Source organism: Pongo pygmaeus, chromosome 1 (assembly GCF_028885625.2).
Source record: "Pongo pygmaeus isolate AG05252 chromosome 1, NHGRI_mPonPyg2-v2.0_pri, whole genome shotgun sequence".
NCBI classification, from domain to species: domain Eukaryota; kingdom Metazoa; phylum Chordata; class Mammalia; order Primates; family Hominidae; genus Pongo; species Pongo pygmaeus.
The window spans coordinates 106848859-106858776 of NC_072373.2; the positions used below are offsets into that span (position 1 = coordinate 106848859).

At 43.8% G+C, this 9918-nt stretch overlaps 1 non-coding gene across 1 annotated transcript; it reads left to right on the plus strand.

Annotated features, from left to right (window-relative positions):
* The first annotated feature begins 3579 nt into the window (after positions 1–3579).
* LOC129022663 (U1 spliceosomal RNA) lies at positions 3580–3744 on the plus strand. Its single transcript, XR_008496508.1, has one exon. It is a non-coding gene; the product is annotated as a U1 spliceosomal RNA (small nuclear RNA).
* The last annotated feature ends 6174 nt before the right edge of the window (positions 3745–9918 follow it).

Sequence of the window (9918 nt, forward strand, 5' to 3'; positions counted from 1 at the left end):
ATGATGCCACTGCACTCCAACCTGGGCAACAGAGTAAGACCCTGTCTCCAAAAATAAATAAATAAGCTAGGTGTGGTGGTGTGTGCCTGTAATCCCAGCTGCTTAGGAGGCTGAGCCATTAAGCCTTGGAGGTCAAGAAGTCAAGGCTGTACTGAGCTGTGATCTTGCCTCTGAACTCCAGCCTGGGAGACAGAGTGAGTCCCTGCCTCAAAAAGTAATTATAATAAAAATAAAAAGTACAAAACCAACCAAACAAAAAATTGTCACTTCACTCTGAAATGAAAGTGGTAAACACCATGATGCCATTTGAAAGTTAAAAGAAAAACACTCCCTCCTGCTATCAGGATCCCACCTGCTCCCTTGCTGTAAATTTCTGACCCATGATTTAAATGCCCAAAAGCTGATGTACTCAAATTATAGAACACTTACCTGTTCTGCACCAGCGTTTATTTTTGTCTCTTGAAAAGATCACCATCCATGGCCCCATAAATGTCTAAGGGCATGGAATGATGAAGTGCAATGTCATTATTGTTATGTATTTCTCATTGTTTTACTTCTGAGAAAACTAATTTCATGGTATTCTGAAGACTAGAGATGATTCAACAAGTGACAGCAGCTGTAGACCTAACTGAGGCCTCTGTTTTTTTTTTTTTTTTTTTTTTCTGTTCTATGATGCCCTTTTTCTTTCTTTTCTTTTCTTTTTTTTGAGACCGAGTCTCACTCTGTCACCTGGGCTGGAGTGCAGTGGTGTGATCTTAGCTCAGTGCAGCCTTGAACTCCCAGGCTCAAGCAATCCTCCCACCTCAGCCTCCTGAGTAACTGGGACTAAGGTATGTGCCACTATACCTGGCTAATTTGTGTATTTTTTGTAGAGATGGGGTTTTGCCATATTTCCCAGGCTGGTCTCGAACTCCTCGACTCAAGCAATCCACCCACCTTGGCCTCCTGAAGTTCTGGGATTACAGGTGTGAGTCACCGTGTCTGGTCATAATGCCCTTTAAATTGGACATTATTTAAATTGGCATTCTTAAAATTCTTCAGTGAGGTGGCTCCTTTCCTCCCCTGTCCCCTGTCCCCTGCCTGGGATAGGACTATCTGAGAATGAGCCTTTCTGGCAAAGAGGGACACCTTGACTGAGCTTTTGATCATCAATGCTTTCAAGAAGAAAGATTAAAAAAAAAATTTTATCTGAGGAATGTGAGCCCTTTCAAATGATCAGGCCCAGAGAGACATTAAATAGAGACAGCAACCCCTTTCCATTCCTTCCTTTTGAGCTATGTATTCATCTGTTGAAACTGCTTGATATCACCTCAAGTAGCTGTAAATTATCCTAATAATGCCACACCAAACACTATATCCCATACCCTATAACTTAACAACATATAGCCAATCACCAAGCAATGTTATTCCTGTAAACCAATGAGAATTCCTGACAGGCACCTATCAGCCCACTGTCTGTCCCCACTTTTGACCTTTAAAATCCTGCTTGTGACAAAGGCCAAAGGGAGCTCAGATCCAAGATTCCTTGGGTGTGAGTCTTCCAGGCAGCTGTCTTCATGTTGGCTCAAGTAAACTCTAAATTATATTTTATGCTTCAGCCTCTTTCTTTTAGGTCAACATGTTCAACAACAGTCAAATGAATAAGTAAGTTAATGTATATTCATACAAAGTTTAAGACACACAGAAACAAATAACCATATGAATAAGGTGAAAAATTCATAGACATAAGACTGAGTGAAAGAAGTCAAACCTATGCCTCTGCTTCTGAAACTGCCTTTGCAAAAATTATAACTGGGACAATTGTCATGGTGAAAGAGATCTGATCTGATTCCACCTTCTTTGTAACGTCCAAGCTGTCCTTGTTCATTCCTGGGCTCAGACTGAAACAACTTTGGGAGGAACTTAGTTTACGGTTTAGCTGTGAAACAAAAATGATAATATCCCCCTTCCTGCCTGGGGACTAGAGTGCCTTTGCAGGACTAACAAATTAGCCACGAGATTAGAAATTATGGTTTAGGAGTCATGTAGCCTCTGGCTGCAAGATTTTATACCTCCCCAAATTGTTCCTGGAGATCACATCATTATTGGAAAACCTAAGATCAGTGCTTGAGATATTTTGCCGACCCTGCACTCAGTGGATCAGCTGGCACCAGCTAGACTGATAACCTGGCTCATCTGGTCTTGTGACCACCACACAGGAACTGACCCAGCAGAAGACGACAGCTTCAGCTCCCTGTGATTTCATCTCCGAACTGACCAATCAAAACTCCCAACTCACTGGCCCCCATCCACCAAATTATCCTTAAAAACTGGTCCCAGAATGCTTGAGGAGGCTGATTTGAGTAAAAATAAAAGTCTGGTCTCCCACACAGCCAGCTGTTTAAATAACTGGCTGGCTTTAAATAACTCTTTATTGCAATTCCCCTGTGTTGAAAAATTGGCTGTGTCTAGGCAGCAGGCAAAGTGAACCTGTTGGGCAGTAACACTCCCCCCAAAAAACCCACTAAACACTGTATGACTCAGTTTATATGAAAGTAAAGAGCAGGAAAAACTTGCCTGACAGATTTGCAGAGATGGGGGTGGAAACCATTAATAAGTCTGCGGAGTATTGTCAGAGTTTGGTGGTGTAGTCTACATATTATAAGTAATCAGTTAAACACCTGAAATAACATTTCCCCAAAATATTTTTGCCAAATTTGGATGACTTTGTTTCTGTCTTTGCAGCATATAAAATGTTAACATGAGGTAAGCGCTAAGGTCTAGAGAAGGCAGTGAAGAGACGACAAAACGACTCCAGCACCATGCCTGAGTGTCCAGTGTGCTCTGCTGGGACAGCACATTTTTGTACATTGCTGTATTTGAAAAAACCCTACAAGATTCATGAAACTGGACAACCGTCTTTATAACACTCCTAGTGATAAAACAAGTAAGGATGGCTGGTTTGCAGTCATCTGAGCAGCCTCTATAGTTTCATAGATACGGTTTCTCTCTGATATTGAACGACTTCCAATGTCAAGCGGAATGCTATATCACAAGGATAACCGTATGTGAAAAGAACCGGTTTTCTTTGTAATCCTAAACTTTCCAGTTTGCGCATTAAAAGACATTATTTGAAGAAGAGCGCACAGGCTCCAGCTGGCTTCCAAAGGGGTCCTTGGCATCACAGGCTAAGAAACTACTTATTTGGGAAAGACCAGGGGCGGGGAAGGCAGGGAAAGGAGATAGAGGCAGGCGTCACTTCCTCCGCCGGCTCCCGCAGCTGGTTGATCGGCTAAGTGGCGGAGGGTGGGGCGGAAGAGCAGACGGGGACCGGGAAAGGGCTGTTGGTGACATCACGGATAAGGCGATTCCTATGTAGATGAGGCAGCTCAGGGGCTGCTGCTTCCCACGAACGATTTCTCCTGCTTTCGGAGCAAGTCCAGGACCGCCGGTTGGACGTGAGAGTCCCAGCTATGTGTCAGGGCTAGGTGGGCTCGGGGTGGCATGGGCGGCGGCGGGGGAAGGGTGCGCGGGGCAAGTGACCGTGTGTGTAAAGGTTGAGGCTTATGGAGCTGTGGCAGGGCGGAGGTATATGAACTCATACTTACCTGGCAGGGGAGATACCATGATCATGAAGGTAGCTTTCCCAGGGCGAGGCTTATCCGTTGCACTCCGGATGTGCTGACTCTCTGAGATTTCCCCAGCTGTGGGAAACTCGACTGCATAATTTGTGGTAGTGGGGGACTGCGTTCACGCTTTCCCTGAATTTTGCAGTGCAAAAGCAGGTTGTATTCAAAGGTCTACTTCTTGCTTTTATTAGTGTATAATCTTGGTGGTGTCCTGTTATTCTTACAGCCAGATGGCAGGGAAACAGAAAGTAACTTATTTCTCCCGCAGGGATACGTCGTTCCTGCGGGAGAAATAAGCATCAGGCGTTATGTTCCTGTTTAACACAAACTAAGTAGGGCGAAGGCCGCACAGCTCCTTCCTTTCAACATGAGGCTGCTTTTTGCGGAGGTTGGTCCATGGTCTCCAGTGTCTTGGGGTCTCACGCTCTGTAAAAATCTTCGTGTTTTTCCCTAGCACCCAGTCATCTTTTACACAGCCTCTGCTTCTAACCGCAGCCCTCCACAGGAGCTTGTAGGATTTCTGTGCTAGCGGGGAATGTGTTCTCACCTCGTAGAGCCAGGTACAAACTACGCAGACCGGCGCTGTTCTTTGGGATGAAAGCAGGGCCTTTGGGGCTCTTAGTGTCCCCGTTGGGTTGTAGACATAACACGTTTACTTTATGGAGGGGAAGGGGTCTGCCAGCGCCCAGGTGCCCTAATGCAATTCATCCCGAGACCCTCAGGTCAGAACCGCAGTCTCACCTGTCTTGGCGAAAATGCGCTGCGATCCTCCCTGAAATATAAGGCGGGAAATTTTATGAGCAGCCGGGTCCACTATCTCCTGCCGTTTACATATCTAGTCTTTCTTCAGACTTCATTTAAGTGACAGCTTCTTGTTTGATGTCTCCCTTCCACATCCTACATCCATTGCCAGGCAACTTTCTAAATAGCACCCCGACCCATCCTTCCCACCCCCAAGCCGCCTCTTTCTATCTCTGGCGCCAGTGTCCTCCCCCGTCCCTCTTTCTTCAGGCCCTCGCTTATCACCTTCATGGACAGAAAATACTTAGCTCTCTCTCAACCTGCGTTTTGCACCTGACAAGCATCAGTACCCTGGCAAATTAGGACGTTTCCTTAAAACCCCTTCTCAAATGGCATTGTAAGCTCATCTCTTTTTAGCTCCCAGAAGTATCTAACTGGTTTTGTCCCTGCACTACATGAGCACGAGAATTCCACTACAGAAAAAAAATCCAGGCCTAGTGATGGCGGTTCTGGGCATTTTGCCAGCCTCTCCCAGGATGTGTTTTCTGACCCCACCCACTTCTGATCTGTAATGTCCTGGTCAATAGAAACTACCTGGCCCAAACGGAAAAGGCAAGGAGGACCACGGCATGAAGGCCTATGGCGTCCCCTGGTGGCTACACTGGGGACGGCACTCATAGATCCGCATGTCCCGAGAAGCCTCTGCCATCCGGATCCCGGTGCAGTGCAGAAACCCGCAGCTCCAAAGAAAACCGGCTAGAACGCACAGGACGCCCAGTCAGTGTTCAGGACACTGCGAGTGGAAGCCGTACGTCCTAAGGACTGAGCTAGCTTGATGAAGACGAGCCATTTACTTCTAACCTCAGCAGCGGACATTGCCTTGCTCAAATATAAAATACATGAACCAAGACTGAAAACAACTTTCATTGCGTTACCGATGAGCAAACGGGTTTTTAGAATGTTTAAGAAATGTCCCTTGTTTCTAGACAGTCATCACTAACGTATGCTTGAGATTCCTGATCGAGGAGTTTCTGAGCAAAAGCAGCCCACCAATCCAGTGGCTGAGAACGACTTGGATATTGGCTTCCAGGTGCATCAGAAATACCGAGGTTCTGACAAAGACGTGAGCTTCAGTCTGCCTTTGGGAAGGCCTTCTTCCAGTCCTGGCTCTGCCGCTTGCCTTCTGTTTGACCTTGGGCCAGGCCCTTCAATTTGCTAGACTTCAAGTTGGAAAGTGTTACAGGAAAATAATAACATGAAGTACTTCTTCGAGTTATTGCACAGATTACAGAAGATAGTCTAATAGTACAGCTAGCATCGTGTGTGACTTACATTAAGGATTTGCTGATAGGAAACAATATCCCAGATAAAGTTTCTTCCTCTTAATTATGAAATATAATAAAGAAAATTGTGTAGACTTCTGCTTCAGACCTCAACTTTTTTAAAAAAACATTTGAATGAATTTTGCACTTGTGAAGGTGACATCCTTTTACAAAATAAGTTAATACTAAAGAGTGACAAATGGAATTTACAAAACATATATTCACAAAAAGAACTTGTTCTTAGCAGCTTTGTTTACAATAGTCCCAAAACGGGGAATGGTTCATATGCATCAAGAGGTGAATGGACCTATTGTGGTATATTAATCCAGTGGAAGATGGGACAAATTATGAAAACATGAGATAGAATGGGTGAATCTCAAAAACCTCATGCTGAGTGATGAAAAGAGTGCATCCTGTGTGGCGCCATCAAGCTGAATTTCTAGAACAGGTGAAACTAACCTGTATAGTGACAGAAAATACATCATTGATTGCTGGGGTCAGGGAGTCGAGGGGACTGACTACAAAGGGCACAAAAGAACCTTTTGGAGTAATAGACATGTCATCAAACTTGAAATGGATGCATTGTACCATATTCAACCAATGTCTTAATCAATTTGATTGTAAAAAGTAATAAGAAAACCACTGCAGGCTGCGGGCTGGGCACGGTGGCTCACGCCTGTAATCCTAGCACTCTGGGAGGCTGAGGCAGGTGGATCACCTGAGGTCAGGAGTTTGAAACCGGCGGGCCAACATGGTGAAACCTCATCTCTACTAAAAATACAAAAAAAAAATTACCTAGGTGTGGTGGCGAGGGCCTGTAATCCCAGCTACACAGGAGGCTGAGGCAGGAGAATCTCTTGAACCTGGGAGGTGAAGGTTGCAGTGAGCTGAGCTGGCGCCACTACACTCCAGTCTGGGTGACAGAGTGAGTGATGCCACGCTAAAAAAAAAAAAAAAAGTAAATAAAAGAAAAAAGAAAAGAAAAGAAAAAGAAAAAGGCTGGGTGCAGTGGCTCACGCCTGTAATCCCAGCACTTTGGGAGGCCGAGGCGGATGGATCACAAGGGCAAGAGATCGAGACCATCCTGGCCAACATAGTGAAACTCCATCTCTACTAAAAATACAAAAATTAGCTGGGTGTGGTGGTGTGCACCTGTAGTCCCAGCTACTTGGGAGGCTGAGGCAGGAGAATTGCTTGAACCTGGGAGACGGAGGTTGCAGTGAGCCGAGATCGCCCCACTGCACTCCAACCTGGGTGACAGAGCAAGACTCTATCTCAAAAAAAAAAACACTGCAAATCATAATGCCTTCTACTTAATTTAATGTACGTTTAGCTTTAGAAGATTCCTTTAGAAAAGTGTCTCTTTAAATGTGATTGAGAGTTCAGGAATTCCTTCGTTTGTGTTTCTGTCTCTGTCTTCAGTTAAATTCGTGCACTATTAAATGGAATATTTGTAAAATAAAAATACAGTCTAACCTCAATTTTACAAAAGCATATATATATATGGATATATATAAAATATATAACTCCCATATATATATATATATATATATATCTTTCTTTATTGTTCTACTTTTTCTTTTATGGGTGCGTGGGGCAGGGGGGACAGTCTAGCTAAAATATACATTCTCTCTGTAGATATACCAGAAGAAAATGACTCGATGAGTTTTGCCCTAATGTTAACAAGTTATTTTGAACTTAAGGTGATCAGAAATTTTATGTACCTGTACTTTTTCTGTATTGGTGTATTGGTCTGTGCTAAGCATGTATAATTTTTTTTTTAATGAAAGTAACTTTAAAATTGTTTGGAAGAAAAATATGTACATATGTGAAGAGTACTTAATTCCAGGTGATGCTAATATGGGTGACTAATTATCTTCTTCTTTCTGTGTCTTTCATATTTTTAAATGGAAAAACTCAATGACCTGGAAGTGAAAGAACATATTTGATATGGAAGGGGTGTGGGGCAGGTGACAGGAAAATGTAAAGGGAAGGACAAACCCAGTTTTGGCAGGACCATGTTAAAGTTGAAGTTTTCTGGGGAGCAGTTGTTGAGATAAGAAGGAAATGGGGGAGGCAGGAGAATCATGAAAATATTTAGGACAGTGTATTGCCTGTCTTATCATTCCTCCTCCTTTTGTGTTTCTTCAAAAGAAATATACAGACTTACATTTCTTTTCAAGCATGCTTACCATTTGTGTTTATCTTTTATTAGTGTAACTGCCCGCTAGGTTTATCTTGCTAGTTGCCCAGAAAAGCCAACGCAGCTGAGAACAGCAGGCTTTCTACAATAGAGAAAGAATGTAATCAATGCAGTGGCAGCTGAGGGACCAGGACAGGGGTTTATTATTACTCAAATCTGCCTCCCCACAAATTCAGAGACTAGGGTTTTTTGTTTGTTTGTTTGTTTGTTTGTTTTTTAGATAGTTTGGCAGGCAGGAGGCTAGGAAATGGGCAAAGCTGATTGGTTGGGTTGGGGATGAAATCACAGTGTCAGAGCTTGTTGACTGCACTGAGTCAGTCCCTGGGTGAGGGCCACAGGACCAGATGAGCCAGTTTACAGGTCTGGGTGTGCCAGCTAGTCCATCCTAAGGCAGGGTCTGAAAAATACCTTGAACACTCTGTCAAATCTTAGGTTTGACACTAATATTGTTATATAAAGGCACAGTTGGGGAGCTTAGGAATCATGTGGCTTCTGGCTGCATGGCTCCTGAGCCATAATTTCCAATCTCGTACCTGCTTCGTTAGCTTTGCTAAGGAGGTCTGATCCCCAAGAAAGGAATGGGTTTGTCTCAGAAATGGGCAATCATCTCTGTTTCAGACTTAGACTTGGAACTAAACTCCTCTCATAGTTAGCCTGGCCTATGCCCAGGAATGGACAAAGGCAGCTCAGAGGTTAGAAGCAAGATGCAGTCAGTTAGGTCAGATTTCTTTCACAGTCATAGTTTTCCTATGTCAGGTTTTTCTCACTGTCATAATCTTTGCAAGGGTGGTTTTGTTAGGAGCAGTAGAAACGCAGTGGTTCTGAGAATGTCTTCTGGAGATAGGCTGCCTTCACTTCAAATTCCCACTTTCAAATCCTCCTTTTTTGGCTGAGTGACCCTGGGCAACTCACTTAACGTCTTTGTGCATCTCAGTTTTCTCATATGGAAGATGAAGGTGATGGTGTGACCTCTGCCTGAGGTAAGGACTAAATGAGTAAACATACGCACACTCATCAACTCTGCGTGACATGTGGCACTTTGTGATTGCACAGTTGATGATGTGCATGTGTTACTCATGTGCATGTTAGCTCTTGTGTTTTGCCTGCAACACTGCACAAAGAGCAGATGTGATGAAAACCGGTTGTACTGAAGTTACAGCAGTGATACTTTCCATGGCCATGCACCCTCCCAGGGAGACTGCAGTAATCTTCTCACCAGCAGTAACCTCCTGGGCTGGGAGATCCCAGGAAGGCCCCTCAATCTCCAGCAGGTTTGACCCTCAAGGAGCTTCGGGGAATAAGCTAGAGAAGTATTTCTATCTGGGGGTAACTGGGAGTTTATTAGCTCATCTGTTTAGCTCATCCAAAGGGGAATAATGATTCAATTTCTTGCGTCAAATCTGCCCCAATAAAATTTTTATACTTTTACAGTGGAAGACATTTGTACATGTAGTGGAGAAAATATGACTTTTCCTCACCCAGCCTAGGTTCACTGCTGAGACCCTTACAGCAAAACACAGACTAACAAGAGAAGAGCAGACGTATTTACTTAATGTAAATTTTACATGACAGGGACGCCTTCGAAAGAAAATGAAGGCCCATGGAAACAGCTAAACCTCAGTTTTTTGCTTGTTTGTTTGTTTTTTAACAGTAGTTTTGTTGAAGAATGGATAGTCATGGAGAAGTATGATAAGACAATGAAAGTATGATCTAACAGTAACAAACTGGCCTCTGTGTAGCTAGTAGCCAGGCCTCTGTGTTCAGGCTCTTCTCTGTGTCCCTGTGTCTTCACACTCCAGGATGCACCTTTCCTCTGGGTACAGAGAGAGCACCTCTCACATAAGAATCTTACAATCGACTTCAGGGAAGAAGGGCAGGGGGAGGGTGACAGTGACCTTCCTGCTTCTGCTGTTTACTCAAATTCCTTTAGCATAAAATATTCGTTACCTCAAGATGTTATATTTTGGAGTAGCATGTCCTGAATCCCATCATGCACATGCAACAAAACCCAGAATCTTTGAAGAGTGATGATTACAAAATATTT